This window comes from Bicyclus anynana, chromosome 13 (assembly GCF_947172395.1).
Source record: "Bicyclus anynana chromosome 13, ilBicAnyn1.1, whole genome shotgun sequence".
Taxonomy (NCBI): domain Eukaryota; kingdom Metazoa; phylum Arthropoda; class Insecta; order Lepidoptera; family Nymphalidae; genus Bicyclus; species Bicyclus anynana.
In genome coordinates, this window is record NC_069095.1 from 15,443,388 (window position 1) to 15,467,435 (window position 24,048).

Here is a 24,048-nt window from a genome sequence, read left to right on the forward strand (position 1 = left end):
TTGCCCCATTTATGGTGTCTTGTGCTGGAAATATTGCGACGAGACGGTTGCCATTTTTTTATATGATTACTTTAATTTGATGCGTCTATCTATAACGTGGAATATGTTTGTATCTGATATAATTTTAGTAGTAGCAGAGCTTTTTGTGAGAGTTCCTTCGAGAATACTGCCATGTTTATTTCTGCCCCCAAGCATCAGAGATGTTCAATTTGGAAGAGCAAAGTATCCGGTGTACAGACACATAGTTAGCAACCCATATTCGGTTCACTGCTGAGCTCGATTCTCATCTCATGAGAGAGGGGTTAGGCCAATGGCTACCACGCTGGCCCAATGCGAAATGGCAGACTTCATACACGTAGAGAATTAAAAAAATCTCTGGTATGTCGGTTTTCTCACGATGTGTTCCTTCAACGTTTGAGATACGTGAATGCCCCGGACCGGATTCGAACCCATACTCTCCGTAATCGGAGGCAGAGAACACATTCACTGTCATTATCATGTACAGATACATGAGGACCTATATATGATACAAACGCCTTAGATTGATAGACAGTGCGGCATTTTGTAGGATGTGTGTATTGTATAGTAAACAATAAACGCAATTAAAAATGTATAGAAATTTCTAGCAACCCATTCGCGAGATTCGTACCAAGGAATTGGTAGTCAACCTGCTCAGTATACGCGCCATCTCAAGGGTTAATGTGTTCTACGAATATGTTCGACCCTTAACCAACATCCAAGCGAAAAAGTGATAGTCGAAAGCTTTTTACTCTTTATTCGAGATTGAATAGTTAGCTACTACTCAAACAAATGAAAATCAATAGTGGCCTTTTAGCTTAAACTGTCCCAAAATTAATTAATAATGCGGTTAAAGGGTATATTAACACGGAAACCCGAGCGGGGAGTGAAACCTAATTACAACACAAACGTGTAATGAGAGAGAGGTCACCGTTTTAATTATCCAAGGAGTCGTAACTCAAGTCGCGGCGCTTAGCTCCTGTACCGCTCCTATTTCACGCAAGTTTCGGCCTTAATTTTAACCCTATCTGATCTTTAAGGCTTCAGATTAACCTTTACATAACACCACAGGAAATGAGGTCTTCTGCATAACACCTAGTAAGTAAAAGTATTTTTTTACCCGACTGCAAGAAGGGTCATGTGTTTCGCGCGTATCTTGTATGTATGTATGTAATATTCTTTATTACCTCATATCTTCCAAACCACTGAACGGATTTACGTAATTAGGATATCGATAGATTTTTCTTAATAACCCAAATGTTCTCACAAAAAAATAACAAGACAGCCGTCTTGTTATTTTTTTGTGAGACGCTATAGACTCGAGGTGAAAAAAAAATATTTTTTTCTAATATTGCAATATGGGTATCAAATTCAAGAGCTTTTTGTGAGGATTCTAAAATGGTATATCATGGCCATGTTTAAAAAAAACTACAATTAGTAAAACGTTATTTATTAGTTGTCTATACAAAATACGCGAAGCGGATGACTATAGATGCGAGCAGGTTTGTGAAGTGAAGTTATAAAATAAACTAAATTAAATATATTGATTATAAATTTCCTTCATAACATTCTATCCTATGTATCAATAGAAGTAAAACAGGTGAACAAAAAAAAAACATGGTGCTTCAAACATTCTTTTGTTATGTTAGTCATACTTACGAATCAATATTTCCGACCTACGCCAAAAGTAGTCACAAAAATACACAAACACACCCTAGAAGACACGCACACACATACACTGATACACAAATTAAGCATTGCGTGTCTAACGGCAGCGCCAGAGGGGTGAAATGAGGGCAAAATATTGATTCGTCCCTATACTGGAGGGCTGCCTGTGTAGCGATCATCTTGCATTAATTGTTGGACACTGACGTGCACTACATACATTTAAAGACACTTAAATTTATATTTTTTATAATATATACAGACTTGATCAAAATCGATCCAGCGCAGAGGACAAACATAAATCTAATGACATTTCATATTGGACTTGAAATAACTTTTTTTGTTTTTTATTTATTTTTACGTAGTAGATATATATCCCTTACAATTGTATTACAAGCTAAATTATAACTAGAAGGGCTAGGGCCTGGTAGGCAAGGTACAGATCAATTCTACAAACGCTAACTACCAATAAATGAATGACAATCAGTCGTACCTCTTATCTATCAAACGGATATGTCATCCCGCATGATATATCTGGAAACCTAATCGATAACGAACGTCATCGCATATATTTTTTAATTTTCGAAATGTTAGCGTTATTAGAAAGAGAATTGATGTGGCTAGAGTCCCAGGTTCTGATTACGATTATAGATGTATTTTTTTTTATTTTACATGTGAACCCTTGAAGTGATGATGCAATCTAAGATGGAAGCGGGATAACTTGTTAGGAGAATGTAAAATCCACTTATTAGTAGTTTCTACACGACATCGTACCGGAACGCTAATACGTTTTTGCCGGTAGGGTGGTCAATAGCCACGGCCGAAGCCCCCCACCAGCCAAACCTGGACCAATTAAGAAAAACTCAATCAGCCCAGCCGAATCCAGGACCACCGTCTTGTACCACTGCGCCACGGAGGCCGTCAGATCGAATGACTAAAGCCAGCCTAACGGCTATATGTTGTCCAGTATTTACAACCCTAGTTATTGCGTACCGAATATTGGGTACCTTGTACCGTGAATTTATTGGGAGCAACGCGACAGGCGACCGCGTTAAAGGAGGGGACGGGAGCTGGCATTCTTGGCGACTACGCGGCTGAGGGCAAAATAGACTATATTTTATATTTGCACACTAAGTTTCATTGACCCCAAACATTTTTAAAAAAAGCAGCTTTGATCTCGCAAAAAATAATGCCCACTAGTTTTTATTTATTTGTCCTTTTTTATTTTTTTAACAATGTTAACAATACAACATATAATAAAAAACACACACACAAGGCAAGTGGTGGTCAGGGTTCCAAAGTGAGGTACCTGCATTCTGTATCCGACTCTTGATCCAACAGTTATGCGAAACCTTCTTAAGATGTTGGTCGAAGCTTTTATCATAAGCTTTTTTTTATTATTATTACCAGCCTATTTTATTAAGGTCCATAAATAACGTTTATGAAAATTATCATATGTGAGTTATCCAATGATTTTAATCAAATTTTGCTGAGCTATTGCTTTTTTTTATTCTTTACAAGTTAGCCTTTAAATACAATCTCACCTGATGATAAGTGATGATGCAGTCTAAGATGGAAGCAGGCTAACTTGTTAGGAGGAGGATGAAAATCCACACCCCTTTCGGTTTCTACACGGCATCGTACCGGAACGCTAAATCGCTTGGCGGTACGTCTTTGCCGGTAGGGTAACTAGCCACGGCCGAAGCCTCCCACAAACCAGACCTGGACCAATTAACCATTCGCTGCCCGCGAGTATTTTATCGAAAAGCCCGTCTGCGTTGAAGAAGCCGACAGTCAGGGAATGCGGTTTTAATCTACCGTTGTGAGCCATTTAAAAAATCTTTATATTCCTCTATCGCGCGGAGCATGATACTGTGCTCGCCTATTGCCCTAAGTTTACTTTATATTTTTTTACATGTCACGTAACGGATACGATGGGCGACTGGTCGTCCATTTAGGAGTCAAGAGGTTAAGAAAATCTCAATCTGCCCAGCCGGTGATCGAACCCAGGACCTCCGTTTTGTAAATCTGATTCTGATTTTGAGGCGTTTTACTGTAATTTTTTTACATTCAAAGCCATACGGTCTTCCAAAATTAGAATATCTAAAGGTACAAGATAAGATTTTACCGCGTCGTCTTGCCAGTCGTCCTTAACAGGAAAAGGCGTCGACCGATATACTGTTACGGTACGCTTCTGTTACAAACTGATTTATGGCTTTGGAAAATTGTTGTACTCGTAAGCCAGACTAACAGACGCCCTCGACTTCCGCAGCGAGGCGTTTGTAAGCCCAAACCCTTCTGGCTACAAAAGAACACACTTTCTATAAAGTTCCTTCTCTGATTTCTACTTCTTTAAGTTGAAATTCCGAAATTCCTTTCTAAGTGAACTCAAAAATCTTTAAAAATCCAACTAATTTTCATACACACAAAAATATGCTATACTAAAAAGCCCAAATAACGTCGTATATGCACTGTACTAAGAAGGAAGTTCAGAGTCGTGATAGCCCAGTGGATATGACCTCTGCCTCCGATTCCGGAGGGTGTGGATTTAAATTCGGTCCGGGGCATGCACCTCCAACTTTTCAGTTGCGTGTCTCAAACGGTGAAGGAAAAACATTATGAGGAAACCTGCATACCAGAAAATTTTCTTAATTCTCTGCGTGTGTAAAGTCTGCCAATCCGCATTGGGCCAGCGTGGTGGACTATTGGCCTAACCCCTCTCATTCTGAGAAGAGACTCGAACTCAGCAGCGAGCCGAATATGGGTTGATAACGACAAAGAAGGAAGACCTGACCTAGTAGTGAGCCGATAAAATGAACTGATAATAATGTTGATATACACGTTTCCATGTATGAGCAAACATTTACTTTAATATTTCAGCAAATATTTGCTTCAATATTTGAACAAATATTTGTAAGCCGCAGACTAACAGTTGGCAAAGCAGCTCGAAGGCAATATAATACGTGTCCTCAATCCATCATCCAAGTAGCAATAATAAAGAGTTGAAGCCTTACCATACGTAATCAAATACGTCTTCGCGAGTGACTCACGCAGATCTGATTACGTAATCCTTCAAAGGGTTATCGGCTTTATGTACGATGTAAATATATTTCATTTTCCTCGCTAAAAATATCTACAAGATAAATTAATATAAATAAAAATACTAAAATAGCGATTTAAAAATGGAGGTAAGTGGGCGATAAACGACGCAGTCGACTGCAGTAGACTGCCGTTAGCTGCCGCCGAGACGTCGACTGCGGTCGTCGGTAGTGTTGCCACTCGTCTAAATGAACCCTAAACCTCGGTCTCGATTAAATCTTGCGTTAAGGTGATTGTGTCGAAGTGCGTCCACAAACAGAGTAATACGAGATTTTGTATATAGTTTAATAAGATGAAATGATATAAGTGTCATACCACCTGATATTAAGAGACGATGGATGGACGCGAAATCCCTTGATGGTACATCCTATTAAAGTGATAGTTTTAACGGAATTATTCAAAGCTGTTCATAATTATATTGCTCAATCGGTAATTCTTTTTTTATAAAGTATACTATAGAGTTTAAAGTGTATTATTTATGTACTTATTTCGGTTCTGGAAAAATTTTAAAAATAATTTGTGTTTTGTTAAAAGTAAATTATTAAATATACGTTAAGAATTAAGAATATTAATAAATAAACACCAAACAAAACGGGTTCTGCGTTCGTTTAAAACCCAACGCCTAAAATATAAGAGAAATAACTTTATTTTGACCTGAAAACGAAATAGAAACGACAGCAAATAGAAAAATCCACGCAAACGAAGTCATGGGTTTCCGCTTGTACATACGTATCGGTTGGACTTTTTGGAAAACAAAAATGGCGTCATAAATCAAATTTTCCGATGGTACTCGGTGTGTATTTTTGAATAAAAACAGAACAAAGCGCGAACGTAAATCCGGCAACGCCACGGTGCCGAACGCAAACTCTGAATGTAAGGCCGGATTTGGAAACGCTTCCCGACCGGGCTTATAACTAAAACGCACTGACTGTATTAAGAGCGCGCAGCGCGTCGGTACGATATGGATAAAATTTGAAGCGCAAACTAGACGCCGAATTAAGACTTTCACGTGAGTGAAAAGCACGGAGCGATTGACGCGCGACGCAAATTTGAGCGCCAAACCATTTTTACCTAATTGCAAGTAAATTAAACAACATAACGAAAAACAAAATGGCCATGTTCAAGATATATACCTAATTTTCTATACAAAACAAAAATTTAAGAAAATAAGTTTGCTTTTCCTGAGATTGAAAGCAAAATGTGAGCAAAGCATGTATTTTTCAAAAAAATAAACAATCGAGAAAAGTTTTACAAATTGTGTATTTTGTATAGTCATAATGAAGCTAACACTTTGAAATACTGAGATCCAGAACCATTTGTAACCACCAAATTACATATTGCACACTCTTAACCACCGACATGTTTACGCTTGGCTAGAGTTCATATAGGACGTTAAGTGACGATGCAGTTCAAGATGGTAGCGCCTTGCGAGGGATTTAATTTATTCAAATAATATCCTTGACTGACTAACATTATCAAACACACAAAGCCGACTAACCCTCAATGCAGCCTGGTGGAACTTAAAATTCAAAAAATTCATTTATTTCAATTAGGCTTAGCACTTTTGTAAGGTCAGGATTATGCCATAATTTATTTTAATCTAACAGCGGTAATATTAGTCGAAACCTTAAAATTAAAGTTGCGAAGGTTCCAAACGCGCCTTGGTCCAAGAAAAGCCCACAACAAACTCAGCCAAGGTTTATTTTTTTTTGTTTACCACCATTTTACAAACCTATTTAAAACTAAGCACACAGTCGTATATTACAGTTTAACACCAAGCTTTTTTAACATTACTATAATAATTAACACTATAATAAGCCTTTCCCAAAAGCTTGCGTTTAATAAACACTTTGAACTTTTTTTCTTATACCTTAATACAAAAACACTCTCTTATAAGGACAGAGCCATTCAAAAAAATCTGGTAATGATGATCCCTAATTACTTTCTAGGTGGCATCGTACTGCAGTCATACATTACAAGGCGGTACATCTGTTACTTAAAATACCAGTAGGGTAAACACGGACAAGGTTTAAATTCGACTCGAAATGGGATTCGAACCAAGGATCTTTCTGATACTAAGCACATCATTACTAAGAAAGTAGGATGGTCAAATGCAGGTATCTCGAAGGTTTGCAAGATGGACTTATAAACAATGTTTTTAGCAGACGATTGAGGATCAGGAAGGACTTTTGAAACCTACTTCCTCCCTAAGACCCACACTGCATAGTCACTTACTATACTCACCTATGTTAATGGTATGGGGCGTGATCTGACGTACTTTCAAATTTCATAAAATCACGAAGGTCTGGCGATCACAGACGCATTATATTTTACCAAATACAGTTAAATAATCTGGTCATCTGGCCCCACGGTGACCAGCCGGCTTGGGGTGAAACTAAATTAACAGATGCGCTTCTTTTCAGTTTAAAACAAAAATGGAACTGGGCTGGACACTTGTCAAGATATAAAGATAAGAGATGGACTTACCAAACAACTAAATGGCAGGGCCCAATTGGCAAAAGAAATGTAGGAAGACAGAAAAAGAGATGGGTCGATTACATAATAAAAACAGCAGGAAAAAACTGGATGCATATGGCCAAAGATAGGGAAAAATGGAAAAAGATGGAGGAGGCTTTTACACAGAATTACTTTAAAATTTATTATTAACATATTATGTATTGTAAAACTGTTAAGTAGAAATAAAGCTATAATAATAATAATAACATTAAGATGTTGAGATTTGGAATATAGAAAAAGGACAGGTGTCCGCGTAGTGTGGCGGAGTTGACAGTTCCATTAAAAGCAGAAATTACCTTTATACAAAGCTTTTCCGATTTCTCTTTGTTTGGTCCCGCGTGTAGTATTTTTGGGTATTCCTGTGAGGATAAAATAAGTATCTTATGACTAAACACATATTTCTATGTATATGTATTGACACATTCGACTTTGGGTTACCTACTTGTGTATTTATTGGTTTTTAAAGATATATTAGAGTCAATGGATCGCCGCCTTAATATGAGAAACTTATACTGAATTTATGACAAGTAGGTCGATTACACCGGTCTCTAAAGTTCACAGTGATATGATAATTTTTAAGAATCCTATGGTTTTACTGCAGTATCGATTTGTCTATAAAAACTATAAAATAGTCAGGCATGACGCAACAATAGCCCGCCGTCATTATTCGTGTGCTGTCTCCGCGAGTGGACGGACGGCTCCAATTAAACTATCGTTCTGCCGCGGAGCAGCGAGCCGGAGCGACGACTCTTGCTCACAGGCAGGGTTGTGCTTGCAACACTAAACAACAAGAGCTAAAAAATTTTACCTAGGTATTATACTGATAATACCTAGCTGAGGTTTTTTAGCTCTTCTCAGAATTAGTCGCGTTTGGAACCTTCATAGCTGTGAAACCAAGATTACGGCTATTGATTGTCTCCATTACTTTACCATGTTGTGATTAGGATTCCTATGGTTTTATTGGAGTATCGATTTGTCTCTAAAAAGCACCATTAAGTAGTCTCAAAAAGCGTAAGACACGGCACAACAATAGCCCGCCGTCATTATTCGTGTGCTGCCTCCGTGAGTGGACGGATGGCTCCAATTAAACTGTTTCTGCCGCGGAGCAGCGAGCCGGAGCGACGACTTTTGCTTACAGACAGGGTTGACTAACACTGAAAAACAACAATATAATACCTAGCTGAGTTTTTGAAAGCTCTTTTCAAACTAAGTCAACTTTCATAGCTTTATAGCAAGAGAATGGCTATTGATTGTCGCCATATCTTTACCTTGTTATTATTAGGATTCCTATGGTTTTATTGTAGTATCTACTTATCCATTTGTCTATAAAACGACCATGACGTAGTCTCAAAAAGTGTAAGACACGGCACAACAATAGCCCGCCGTCATTATTCGTGTGCTGTCTCCGCAAGTGGACGGACGGCTCCAATTAAACTCTTTCTGCCGCGGAGCAGCGAGCCGGAGCGACGACTTGCTCACAGGCAGGGTTGTGCTTGCAACACTAAACAACAAGAGCTTTGTAACTGTAACTGTAACTTTACCTAGGTATTATACTGATAATACCTAGCTGAGGTTTTTTAGCTCTTCTCAGAATTAGTCGCGTTTGGAACCTTTATAGCTGTAAAGATTACGGCTATTGATTGTCTCCATTACTTTATTATGTTGTGATTAGGATTCCTATGGTTTTATTGGAGTATCGATTTGTCTCAAAAAAGCACCATTAAGTAGTCTTAAAAAGCGTAAGACACGGCACAACAATAGCCTGCCGCCATTATTCGTGTGCTGTCTCCTTGAGTGGACGGATGGCTCCAATTAAACTATCGTTCTGCGCGGAGCAGCGAGCCGGAGCGACGACTTTTGCTTACTGTCAAGGCTGACTAACACTGAACAACAACAATATATTACCTAGCTGAGTTTTTTGAGAGCTCTTCTCAAACTAAGACAACTTTCATAGCTATAAAGCAAGATAACGGCTATTGATTGTCACCATTACTTCACCATATTGTTATTTGGATTTCTATTGTTTTATTGCAGTTTTTATCGATTTGTATAGAAAATTCACCATTATTCTATTTCACCCACTTAGTTTTCTTTCCCATAAGAATACGGAGATAAAACCCTATGGAGATATTGTGATACGTGGCATAATTTGGAAATAAACGCATTTTTCTTTCTTTCTGTTTCTTTCTTTGACACCCACAAAAAACGTGGCTTTCTATCGGAGAAAGATTTTTTAAAATCGGTTCAGTATACCCATAGATTACCCCCAAAAACCACCACAAACTTTACCTCTTCATAATATTAGTATAGATCTCGTCTCACACTGTTCCACACTTGACACTCTAGAGCCAAGTATCTGATTCTATAAAATATCAGTGAATTTTTCTATAAAACCAATGAGAATAGTAGAGTAGTGGCCCACTGACCAGAACGCTGTTTCTGAACGCTGAACGACCTAGTTCTGGAATTGGACTTCAAGAAGTCCAGTTCCAGAACTAAGTCACTTTCAGTACTTTCAGAACACATTTACGCATTTTACCACAGCTTTCATATTATGTTAGGAGTATGTCACTTTACACAGACCTCGATCTTAGTTCAGTTTCCCAGTATATATAGTAACATACCTACTGCAGCTTTCGATAAATCTATACTAATATTATGATAAATCTATACTAATATTATGATAAATCTATACTAATATTATGATAAATCTATACTAATATTATGATAAATCTATACGAATATTATGAGGGCGTTGGTTCGAATCCTATCCGGGGCATGCACCTCCAACTTTTCAGTTGTGTGCATTTTAAGAAATTAAATATCACGTGTCTCAAACGATGAAGGAAAAACATCATGAGGATACCTTCATACCAGAGAATTTCCTCAATTCTCTGCACGTGTGAAGTCTGCCAATCCGCATTGGGGGGCCAGCGTGGTGGACGTGGTGGTATTATTCTTACCCCTATTATACTGAGAGATGACTCGAGCTCAGCAGTGAGCCGAATATGGGTTGATAATGATGAAAGCTTGTGATATTGTAGGAGGGTAATCTCAGGATCTACTAAACCGATTTTGAAAATTCTTTTACATCTAGAAAGCTGCGTTAATTGTGAGTGTCATATTTTATCCCCGTTTTCCCACGGGCACGGGAACTACGCAGGTGAAACCGCAGGGCACCGGCTAGTGTTATATAAGACAGGTTTGCTGTGCACAGGATCATCAGTAGGATACGATTGGATTTTACGTACCAAATGTACTAAGCAGTACGAAAACATGAAAACTTTAGCACCAATTCTTCATAATATGGAGTGTGCTCCATTCCTATAGATATAAATCAGAACGCAAGTTAGTGTGTGCACAGTTAAAGCCACGTTTTAAAGTTTTCCCCATCGCATCTTTGAAAAACCATATATTCGAAATTTTCCACATTTCCCGACCTCTTGGCAGCCCTAGTTACAGAGTGCAGCCTGGGGAAATATCTCGATCTATCTCTTCACTTTAAAAATAGTCCGCACAACTACCAGTATATTGCCGTTCTAATTTGAAAACTTATACGCGCTGTGGTTTTAGAAAACCTTTGTTCATCTTTTGATGCCACATGTGAAGTTTATTTATTTTACGTTATTGTTTCTTTGCTGCTTAGCTACCCGTGCTTCTAAAGTTATCTTTTATCGATACATGTAAATCGTGAACCAACAGAGTCTGTACCTACCTACATTGTTATTTTTTTTATTTATGTAATATTTTGAGATATGCCACGATAATCATAAATACATATATTTTTAAAAATTGGCACAATATTTAGATACTCAAACTAACATTTACACAAAAACCGTACAATTCTGATAATACTACCTGATAACCTACATTGTTTAATTTGTTGTTAAACTTGTTTATTGAAGTATGTTAAAAAGTTCTTAAAAATAAAAAAATATGTATTGGTAATTTTGAGCTTTTGTAAAAACTGTTTTACATTCGAAATCGAATGCATTTTTAGCCAGCTTTACAAAAAAATGTTCGGACTCACCTAACTGCACTGTGTATCAAGTCTGAAAATGTTGTGCATATTTTAACGGAATGTGCACGGAACGAAGGTGACAGACGAGTTTTAAAGGAAAATATAGTTTTTAATTCTGTAGGTTATTACAATAGTATGCTGCAATTGACAAAAGATAACTTTTGCATTCACTGCAGCCCTAATCTGACCCATTACCGTTCTATGAATAAGAATTTATATAGATGTGTTAGCTGAAGAGTTTGTTTGTTAGATTGATTGAACGCACTAATCTCAGGAACTACTGTTCCGATTTTAAAATTTTTTTCAGTGTTAGATAGCCCATTTATCGCGAAAGGCTATATATTATCCCCGTATACCTACGGAAACGGGAACCACGCGGGTGAAACCGCGCGGCGTCAGCACAGCTAGTTGAAGATAAAACAGAGAGGCATATTTCGATTCCGAAATTTCTTTAAATAAAGAAAAAAAAAACAAGCAACATAAACGTCCGATATAAGTCAACACACTACTTGTGCCATATTACTCGAATCTCTAAGTGCTCCTAACTGCCCGAGTCTCGATATTCGTCCCCATGGGCACAAATATCAAAGTGAGGAAATGTGTATCCAATTTGTCCAGTCACTAACATGTAGCTAACAAAGGCAAATTGTCAAAGCAACACTCTGTACTGTGTAGCGAATGTAGCTTTCCCTTTTATACTGTTCTGTGACGCGGGAAATTGATAAAACGGAAAAATCGGCAAAGGGCACTTATAAAATCAATTCGATGATTGTCAATAGTCCTACTGGATGGATACCTAACGAGCTGCGTAGCTATGCATTAATAATAATAATAATAATAATAATAGCCTTTATTCAGACAACTTAATACATATTTTATATAGTTTCTAAATCTAAGGTGACACCAGCAACTTTGTCTGTTTGCCCAACTTTGGCAAAGGCCTCCTCCATTTCTTTCCATTTAGGTCGGTTCAACGCCTTCCTTGTCCACGCCTCCCCTGCTACAGCCTTTATTTCGTCCTCCCATCTTCGGAACTGTCTGCCTCGATTCCTTTTGCTGTTTCTTGGGTACCAATATATAATATTTTTATTCCATTTCTCAGTACCTCTTATTTTGTGGCCTGTCCATTTCCATTTAAGTTTCCTTATCCTTGTTGTGACATCCTCTATATTCGTACGTTTTCTAATAGTCATATTGTTTATTCTGTCTGATCTTCTTATATTAAGCATACTTCTCTCCATTGCTGACTGGCATGTCTCTAGTTTCTTTTTTTGCGCTTTGGTTAGTGCCCAGGTTTGACAACCATAAGTCAAGATTGGTAACACACAAGTGTTATATAGCTTGGACTTAACAGACATCTTGGTTTCTGTATTTTTCATAATATCTTTTAACCCCCAGTAACACTTCCATGCATTACCAATTCTAGTGTCTATTTCCTTTGACATAACATCAATTCGATGATTGTCAATAGTCCTACTGGATGGATACCTAACGAGCTGCGTAGCTATGCATTAGCTGCCTGTAATGGCTAGAGCTTTGTGATTAGCCTTTCTAGCATCAAATATTTCAAAAATAATTACATGACGTTACTTTCTGGACTGTTGAGACAATTGAAAAGGTGTAGATACATGCCCGGACCGGATTTGAACCTACGCCATCCTAATCGAAGGCAGAGGTCATATCCATTGGGCTATCATGTCTCCAATACTAAGAGTAAACATCATAGGGTGACAAAGGTACAAAAAAAATTCAAATGTCTGTCTGTGATTTCATAATAACTGTTTTCTTAAGTACCTGTTTTCACGTTTACTTTTTGTAAAATTGTTGCTTCTCTGTCTATTTTTCCAGACAGAACGTACATCTTAAACAGCTTAACCGCTAGGCCGTTCACTGAAAGATAGAGGGTTACTGAGCAACAATTTGATTTCTTTTTAACCGACTTCCAAAAAGGAGGAGGTTCTACGTTCGGCTGTATGTATGTTATTTTTATGTATGTCCGATGTCTCTTACCTATGTGCTACCTTCTGATCAGTTTGAAGGCGGTGCCAAATGCCAATCCAGTGTCATGTTTTAATTAAAGCCGTTTCTGAAAGAACCACAGAAACTTTGTAATTTAAACGGCTTGAATTAAAACATCACTGGCTTGGCACAGCCTTCAAACTGATGACAAGCACATAGGTAAGATGTTTACTTTTTAGTTTAGGTTAATTTTTGAGTTGGAAGTCGGTTGAATTTTTTTAATAAAATTTTTATATCCTGAAAAAATCCATGGTGCCCGCAATTTTTGAAAAATTTCAGAATATAGATCATCTAACGATCATATTATCTACGGAATTCTATTTTTATTAAAGCTGCAAGCATTTCTCGTAAGACGAGTGACGAACAGACAGCCCTTTTAAACTCCTTATTACATTCCCGGGAAAGTATTCCGCTTCTGAAAACGACATTATGGAGACGCGGTCGGAGTATTGTTTTCATATTGCTCTGCATACTCTTTACGACGTTATTGTGTTATGGTGTTAGAGGGGTGTTTTAGGGGTGTGATAGAGATGTGTATACAATGTGCCATGGGCCAAGTAATAAACTTCCTCATTAGTCTGTGTGACTTCATTCCACGAGATCCTGGGTTCGAATCTTGAGTCGTTTGAAGTTTCGACGGCCTCCGTGGCGCAGTGGTGTGCGCGGTGGATTTACAAGACGGAGGTCCTGGGTTCGATCTCTGGCTGGGCCGATTGAGGTTTTCTTAATTGGTCCAGGTCTGGCTGGTGGGAAGCTTCGGCCGTGGCTAATTACCACCCTACCGACAAAGACTTATCGCCAAGCGATTTAGCGTTCCATTACGATGTCGTGATTTAGCGTTCCGTTAGCCCGCTTCCATCTTAGATTGCATCATCACTTACCATCAGGTGAGATTGTAGTCAAGGGCTAACTTGTAGAGAATAAAAAAAAGTCGTCATGGATTACCTAGTATACCCACCAGCGGCGAAGAGTTCATGCAATCCGATTCCCGTCGAGTTACCTTTGAGAATCCATGCATACTCATTGTTGTAGGTACCTACTGTACCTATCTAGATATATGAGAAACAAGACTTTGTATACACGCTATATGAACTTCCTTTTCTTTGAGACGGCTTACCTTCATCTAAAGTCCATCCTGCGCAACTGGTACCTACTGAGCTTTTCTTTTTTTAGGATGTTTTCTGTTAAAATTCTCAGCCCTAAGTTGGGAAGTTAGTGGCGTCCACCCTCGTGCTTCAGAGAGCACGTTATGCCGAAGGTCCCAGTCACCATCAATAACATCTGATCATCACCATCACTGCTGAGCTCGAGTCTCCTCTCAGAATGAGAGGGGTTAGGCCTCACACTGACCCAATTGCGCATAGGCATACTTCACACACTAAGAGAATTGAGAAAATTATCTGGTATGCAGGTTTCCTCACGATGTTTTCCTTCACCGTTCGAGACACGTGATATTGAGTTTCTTAAAATACACATAACTGAAAAGTTGGAGGTGCATGCTCCGGACCGGATTCAAACCCACACCCTCCGGAATCGGAGGTCTGTCTCCGAAAGGTCACTGGGCTATAACACTAAAAGTGTTATAGCCCAGTGGATTAACGTTATCAGCCCGTTAATTTAACGTTATCACCCTAATGCCGCCAACCCGCATCGGAGGAGTGTGGTGAGTCTAAGCTCCATAGTCAAAATCTCCACAATACCCTCTCCTATAAGGAGGGAGGCTTGGTATTGTAGAGGGTTTGTGACATTATAATAGACTGATAAAAAGAACTCGACTAATGAAAATAACAATCATACTTTTCAACGCCCAACGTATGTATGTACAGACATACAAATTGGCCGTGTATACATAGTTCACAGTCAGCAAGTAAATATTGCTTCGCTAAAGTTGGCCGCCAGCGCCAAGCGCGAACTAAAATACCGCTTTACACATGGCAAGAGTTACGATTGAGAACGTTTGACTATCGACTACATTCGGCCGTAGTCGGAAAAACAAATTCAAATATTACGTAATCTCAAAGCCGTAAATTCTTTAAGTTAATTCAAAATAACGCGAAGGTTAAACTAATATTTAGCTTAACCAACCACGCCACTCCAATGCGGCTTAGGACAACGATATTTTTACATTATAGATTCAAAATTCAAAATTCAAAATTCATTTATTTCAAGTAGGCTCAGTTTACAAGCACTTTTGACACGTCAGTTGACTATTTGTAAAGATTCTACCACCGGTTCGGAAGGCAGGTTCTGCTGAGAAGATACCGGCAAGAAACTCAACAGTTGCTCTTTTGAAAAAGTCATACAGTATTACAATTTACATTTGATAACAATTAAATTACAATTTCTTATAGTTTTATTTCCTGTGTGAAGGTGGAAGCTGATCCAATGGCCTCCAAGCACCTTTGTCGTTAAGGAACTCATCAATAGTGTAGTAACCTCGACTAAGTAAATGTTTTTTAACACATTGCTTAAAGTTGTGCATTGGCAAGTCCATCACAGTCTTGGGGATCTTGTTATAGAAGAGTACACCCAAACCCACAAAAGATTTTTTAACTCTTTGGAGACGATATGCAGAAATAACTAACTTATGCCCGTGTCTAGTAAGACGTGGGTTTAGATCTCCTTTTCGTTTGTACAAATTAATATTTTGTCTCACATAAACCATACTGTTATATATATATACTGACAGGCTACTGTTAAAATGCCTATTTCTTTAAACTTTTGACGAAGGGACTCGCGTGATTTTAGTTGATATATTGCTCGAATTGCTCTTTTTTGAAGTACAAATATAGAATGTATATCAGCAGCCTTGCCCCACAACAAAATACCGTAAGACATTACGCTGTGAAAGTACGCAAAATAAACAAGTCTAGCTGTATCAACATCAGTAAACTGTCTTATTTTTCTCACTGCAAAAGCAGCTGAGCTGAGTTTACCTGACAGTTTTTCTATATGAGCACCCCACTGAAGTTTAGAATCCAAGGTCACTCCCAGGAAAACTGTGGAATTCTCTATTTCTAGTGTTTCACCATTGATCATTATAGACTTATCTAATTTTATAACATTTGGTAATGAAAACTCAATACATTTAGTTTTCTTTGCATTTAAAAGTAAGTTGTTAACAGTGAACCAATGCGACACATGCGATATGGCACGGTTTACATCGTCGGAATTATCTTTACTTCTGTCACTCTTAAAAATTAGGGATGTGTCGTCAGCAAACAGTACTATCTCACAGATGCCGCTAACATGGTGTGGTAAATCGTTTATGTACACTAGGAATAGAAAAGGACCCAGAATTGAACCCTGTGGGACGCCCATTGTGTTAGAAAAACCGCGAGACTTTGAATCATTTATGCATACCTTTTGTGTTCTATCACTAAGATAAGAGGCGATGAGATCGAGTGCAACACTTTTAATGCCATAGTGGCTTAACTTAAGTAAAAGAATGTTATGGTCAACACAATCGAATGCTTTGGACAAATCACAAAATACACCAATAGCATTCTTAGCATTTTCCCATACATCATATATATGTTTTAAAAGTTTAGCACCTGCATCAGTTGTACTGCGACCTTTAGTAAAACCATACTGTTCAGGGTGAAATAAATTATTTAAATTAAAATGACTTAAAAGTTGATTTAAAATGATTTTTTCAAAAACCTTACTAAGTGTTGGCAGTATTGTAATTGGTCTATAATTATTAACATCAGTTTTGTCACCTGATTTAAAAAGTGGTAACAGTTTGCCATGTTTCATTAGGTTCGGAAAGATACCCAAATCCACGCATTCATTAAAAATAATAGCTAAGTGGGGAGCAATGACATCAATGATGTTAGATATTACTTTCACTGACATGCCCCACATGTCTCCAGTTCTTTTTAATTTTAACAGTTTAAAAGTTTTTTTAATGTCTGATATAGATATTTTACGTCCCTACAAAAACACCGCAAAAAGTCCGAATTTAGCTACTCCACTAAGCGCACTCATGCACAACTATAGTTTTTACATTTTATGAACACGCAACTCGACATTGTAGGTATTATTTGTTTAAATAACTTTCGTTGTATAATAAGGGACTAAATGAAATGATGACAATTATGGACAATTGTCCCCCTCAGTTTCGATGCGCTAGTGCCCTATCTCTAGTATAAAATATCGTTGGCTTAGGATAATACTTGATAGTATAACAATCACTATCATGATTGTAATGATAGCTTGATGCACAATGTCGTAACTACCACTAACTTTCTAACTCCGGCTGAAAAAATTTAGTGAGAAATTCTGAAAATAGGAAAAGCTTAATATTTCCTAGCTCGACACTAGACACAAAACCCCGACCTCGTGTTCAATAGCCACATAGGTTCACCCCTGGATCAACTAGACGTTTAACAATCATCATCAAAAAAATGTTAATAATATAATGACTTAGACCTTCAACTACTGCAATAGTAGTAGCAGCAATAGCATGCTCACCGAAGAGATTCAACGTCTCAACTAAGAACGAATGATGCTAGGACATCATAGTTCATCTACTGCTCATTGAATATTATATGGCCTTCAGTAGAGCTTTAAACGCCACATACTTACTTCAACAAGAAAGATCCAACGCCATAAATATAATATGCTTCAGTTACGTTATCAACCCATATACGGCTCACTGCTGAGCTCGAGTCTCCTCTCAGAATGAGAGGGGTTAGGCCAATAGTCCACCACGCTGGCCCAATGCGGATTGTCAGACTTTACACACGCAGAGAATTAAGAAATTCTCTGGTATGCAGGTTTCCTCATGATGTTTTCCTTCACCGTTTGAGACACGTGACATTTAATTTCTTAAAATGCACACAACTGAAAAGTTGGAGGTGCATGCCCCGCACCGGATTCGAACCCACACCCTCCGGAATCGGAGGCAGAGTTCACATCCACTGGGCTATCACGACTCTCATGCTTCAGTTACGAGCTACTAAAGAATTTCTTAAAGCCCAAAATCATAATAGGTAATCTGCATACAACTAAATAAACCACTGCACCAACGAGCCAAATATAATTACATACATTGTAATATACAATATATTATAAACAAACAGTCAATATTTTCGTAACAAAAACCCATCTTACCGACTTCTTCGTTTTGATGTCCTAAACCTGATTCCACGCTGACCAAATCAAATAATGTCCGAAAACGTTGGTAAATCAAATATAGGCTCAGATAGTCCTAAAATTCAATTTCCACCATCTCCTGAGGGGAGGTTATCGAGCGGAAACTGCATACCTCCCCTGTGCACGGAGATGGAAAATCTTAAAACGCAATTTCCTAATTTATACCATCGACGACTCTCTTTCTGATGTGACAGAAATAAAAGCTCTATAAAAGTGTGAAGATACAAAAAGCTATCTAAATTTTCAAGTATTATAAGTACGGGTGGATTTTTTCAATATGGCTTAAAGATGACCTTTTAATTTTTAAGTTTAATACAAAACAATTGAATTACATGAAAATTAACATTACATTTTTACATAATGCGACCATGGAAATTTATACCTACACATAAAATTTTCAATAACACGACTAAAGTTGATGTGCCATTCATTAAATGGAGATCTAAGTAGGTCCCAAAAATTTTGGTAACACAAAATTATTAATAATTATTACCTAAAACTTACTGGGAATATAAAATAACAGTAAAAACAATACGTAAACACAGAAAACAATATTTTCATCCACAAAACATTACGAAACGCCGGTTTCCTGTACAAAAAATACAGTTATTCTACTTAGAAAAATATGTTTATACTCGTATAATGGACGCACAAATGTTCCGTCAAAGGCCGGTACGTTTGCTGTATTAAATAATAAAAAAATTAGAGTATCGCAATGCAGTATATAACACTTACGTAAGTTGGTTTACCGTCCAAAACACTTTCCTTACACGAATCCAACAAGAACCAACAGTTTCACTCGAATCATACAAAAACAAACACTAAATAACGAGAGAAAAATTCGACAGTTTAACGGAAAACAACAGCTTGAACACAATTTGAGAAAATTCGAAATGTTATTGCACTTCGGGAAAAGATCGCGATGATTTTCCTCAGTGAGGGAAACGTACTCCCACCACGAGAGTTGAAGACAAACTGAGGTCTGCTGTAACGAGGGGTCGCAGGCATTGGGGTGAAATGGGGTGAGCGGGGGCGATTATAGGGGTGTCAAAAGTTGAGAAAATTATCGCACTGTTGGTTGTCATACAAAATTATTAAGTTAATGAAAAGGTAGGTGTCATAACTTCATTTTACTGATATTACTGTGAAAAGCATTGACCAATACTATGGTTAAAAGCATTAGATTATATTTGAATGAATTACGTATAAATTATGTAGTAGAAAGTACTTAAACGTAAAATATTTATTTCATTCGCGAATGTTTCATTAATATTCATGTGCGCCGGAAACGTATGCAACCCTTGCGATCCTCAAATAATCTACGAAGAGAAGATTGACTTTACGTTTGTATAAAAAAATTAAAATGTCTAGGTTCGACTCCTATGAAATATTGGGCTTTTCTTTCTTTCAAGAAAATCTTAGTAGCATTCTGCAAGCGTAGCCTTGATTTCTACCTACTCCCTGATCAATTATAGTATATTGTTGAGGGCGAACATCAAATATTCAATTAATAATAATTAATTGCTATAAATAATGAATTTCCCAGTGCCACCCCTAGCCGGAACAGACTGGCCGGTCGGCTGAATGGGACGGACTCGTCGCCATTTTCATTCCACTGTGGAGGTTGTAGGTTGTATAGTAATAAACGGCTCACTTTATTAAGTTTAAACAAAGTTAGTATTCTATCCGGTTAGAAAGGGCTTTCTTGAGATACCAGTACTTTATGATATCGGGTTTGCTTAGCCCTGAATTACTTTGCAGTCCGCAGACTAAAGACTGAGATATTGGGGCTAAATGTAACATCATTTGATCCATCACTATTTGATCCGATTTTGACGGCGTCAGTGGCGCAATGGTATGCGTAGTGGAATTACAAGACGGCGGTCCTAGGTTCGATCCACGGTCTGGCTGGTGGGAGGCTTCGGCCGTGGCTATTTACCAAGCAAAGACGTACCGCCAAACGATTTAGCGTTCCGGTACGATGTCGTGTAGAAACCGAAATGGGTTTATATTTCATCCTCGATATCTTTCGATAGACAATGCTCCTCCATACTGTCGCTGACCATTTGGACGGCGGCGTAGTAAAGGGTGCGGGAACCTTTGAGAAGATCCGACAATCGGATTAAATAACTTTTTATTATTTTTTACAAGTTGCCCCTTGACAACAATCTCACCTGATGGTAAGTAATGATGCAATCTAAGATGGAAGCGGGCTAACTTGTTAGATGTAGGATGAAAATCCACACCTCTTCCGGTTTATACACGACATCGTACCTACCGGAACGCTAAATTGCTTGGCGGTACGTCTTTGCCGGTAAGATGGTATCTAGCCACGGCCGAAGCTTCCCACCAGCCAGACCTGGACCAATTAAGAAAACCTACTAATATGGAAATAATCCTAGATACGCCAATGTTTATAATAATAGTAAGGATTGACAAGACAAAAAGTTGCGATACAAAATGTTCTCAAGTGTGTACACGCACTTAATACGGACCTAAATGGAAAATGCCTGAACCCTGGCTGTTTTATCAAGGTTTTCACGCGCCTGTAAACATTGTAAATCCTTAGGCCCATATAAATAGTCGTTACTTAGAAACTTAAGTGTAAGAACGGTCCACACACGGAACAGGCTGAAATGTTTGTGCTTAAAATCATTTAAGCAATTATTTTTACGCGCGACAGAACCTAAAAGGGTTTTAGAATTTGTCTGTGTTTGTATCACCCCTGTCACATTATATTCCTAGAAATGTTTGCTTTCCCAATGAGGTTTAAATAGTAATCTAATAAACCTCCTCCAGAATTAACATATTCGCTACGGGCTACTACGCTATGACACGGGGTTTAAGTAGCCCCGTACCAACTGCACCATAATAGAGGATAGCACACGACAATAGCTAACGGGCAGAAATCGAACCTACACTATACAGACCTATAGTGAAGAATTGTTTTATTCTGCTACTAGAATTACTTACTATCTACAAAGTTCAATCATAATGTAGAGGCATCTTCTCCCTAGGAAGCTCCGGTTTCGGAGTGCAACGTAATAAATGTAGGAGGTCTTTGTGGATACGGTATATCTAAGTGTCGCCGCACACGGGCCATACGCTACAGCCACAAACGTTGCTACAAGAAGCAAGAAGGGGCCACAAAAGTAGCTGAAGCGCGCGACAGCCACTTGTGGCCGGTGGTCGACACTTGTGGTCGGTGGCTGCTACTTTTTTAATCCATACATGCAGTATCATAATCGCACGAGTGGCGTGTGTCGGCGTTTAGTGGCCGGTGCGGGCCACAAGAAGCGAGCAGCGACGATTGTAGCGTGTGGCGGCCACCGGTGTCAACCGTGTGCGGCGAGTACATATAAAATGTATAAAAACTACAGGAAATATGCCAGTAGCGGCGTTTTGTGGTTGTGCTCGGTTGCCCGTGTGCGGGAGCCCTTAGAGTCAAAATCAAAATTGATTTTTTCTTTATATAGCTTCTAGAAAGACTGCGCGGATGTGAAATAGTGCGTACGGGGAAGTGAGGAGCATCAATCGAGGGTTTTTCATTCATCGCTACACACCCCCCGGCCCGCGCGGTCCTTCGGGAGTGTTACGAACGAATTTGCCAAGCTATAAAATCAAATTGTATTAAATGAATCACCGTTTGACGGTTTGAAATAAGTAAAATAGGTAGGTATAATTAACCTATGTAATTATGTATCTACCAAAATAATTAAGGATGTTTCGAACACATGCTGGGCTATTAAGTGGATTACTTTTTAAATGCCACGGCCGATATTATTATTAACTAGCTTTTAGTCATAACTTTATCAGCGTGTACATCAGAATGGGATCGAGAGCAAAATGTGCTGTAAGTATTAGGTATGGGCTCAGGAGCGCTGTATCAGCCGTATCAATGACTAGCTGACGCCACGCGTTCCCGTCTCCGTAGGAATACGGGGATAATATATAGCTTATAGCCTTCCTCGATAAATGGGCTATCTAACACTGAAAGAATTATTCAAATCGGACCAGTAGTTCCTGAGACTAGCGCGTTCAAACAAACAAACTCTTCAGCTTTATAATATTAGTATAGATACGGGCCCCCGGACTACAGAAGCCCCTTACGTGTGAAAGCAATAATTAGTAAACTATAACCCACAATCTCATTTAATCTGGTACTTCCCAGGAAAAAACATAAAAACTGCAGTTTTTCTTTTTTTCTTTGGAGCGAACGCCCATTTAGAAACACCCTACTTATGTTAACGCACTGTGATATTTATTTTTTATGAGAGCGTTTTTGTTTCTTTTGTGAGAAATCTGTACCTTTTATTTGGACCTAAGAAATTTTGATATAAGACCCTTACGCCACTGTGTTAGACTCCCAGCTTGCTATAGTCAGACTTGCCTCACATTATGTAGGCTGATAGTTTGTTTAATTTTTTTTATTTTTTTTTAAATGACCCTCTGTCGAGTATAACAGCACTACCACTCCTACGCGAGAGAGGTCATCAAACACATAAGGCATGGTTCATTTTCATCGTTTTTTCCACAGATATAAGAGGTAACTAGATTTATAAAGTGCCAATTCTTTGTATTGAACCCAGCGTACCCAGGGGCGTGGCCTAAATGGTTGTTTAATATTTAGTGGACAATGAAATATGTCACCCTTACTTTAGAGTTGAATATTATTTATTCCTTTTGTCACAGAACAAAACAAGACTGCTAGTACATGCGCGGACACGCTTGCGATGTTCCGCACACCGGGGTGTACGCGGGCCACGCCCCCTTGCTACTCCTATTGCTAAAAGCGTTAGCTTCTAGCTTTGTCTGTTCTGTGGTTTTTTTCCAACACATTAATAATGTTTGAGTCATCTTATGAGTTTATGTAGGTACCTACACAACATCAAAGCGACAACTTTTCATGAAAGATTTCGAATTAAATAATGAATTTTTCATTTTTCATAACCCAAATATGTGTAACCACCTGAACACATTCGGTGTGCAAAATTAGCTGCCGCGCAAACTTGCCGCCCATTTAAAATAACAAATGGCGGCAATTTTCAGCGTAGATATTTATCGCGATAGAATCTAAATTAACCGCACTGTGTTTTATAATTATTATTATTAAAATGAATCCATTGCGATTCCTGATTCGTGGATGTTCGATTACTGATATGGTTAGAATAGCAATTTTTTAAAGAATATAATAAAAATTCCACCATTTTAATAATCGTATCTACGAGTAAACAAAAGATATCCTCAAGAATAGTAGCTATATACTCTGAATGGAGCTAACAAGAATTACAAGTCCTCGTAATTAAATCCAAAATATTAGTCCTCGTAATTAAATCGGTACTACAGTTCGTTTCATGTAGGGTGGTGCGGGTGACAGTTCGTTTCACTCTTGAAAGTTTGCCGTGATAATAGTACTTATTATGAACGTTATACATGCGACTGTCACTGTACCCATGGTATCTGAAAAACACTAAAGTAATGTCTCTAGAGGATTATCGGAATTATGTCTGAAGTCACCAGAGCTTCATGGCAACCTTTCGCTAGAAAGA

The 24,048-nt window shown here is 38.3% G+C and overlaps 1 protein-coding gene across 3 annotated transcripts in view; it reads right to left on the bottom strand.

Moving 5' to 3' along the window:
• The window catches only part of LOC112044159 (uncharacterized), a 232,269-nt gene extending 212,812 nt beyond the window's left edge, over positions 1 to 19,457 (bottom strand). For all 3 annotated transcript variants that reach the window (XM_052884901.1, XM_052884902.1, XM_052884899.1), the window contains exon 1: positions 19,235 to 19,457. The gene's annotated coding sequence lies outside the window, so the exon portion shown is untranslated. The remainder of the gene's footprint in view (positions 1 to 19,234) is intronic.
• Positions 19,458 to 24,048: the final 4,591 nt, after the last annotated feature.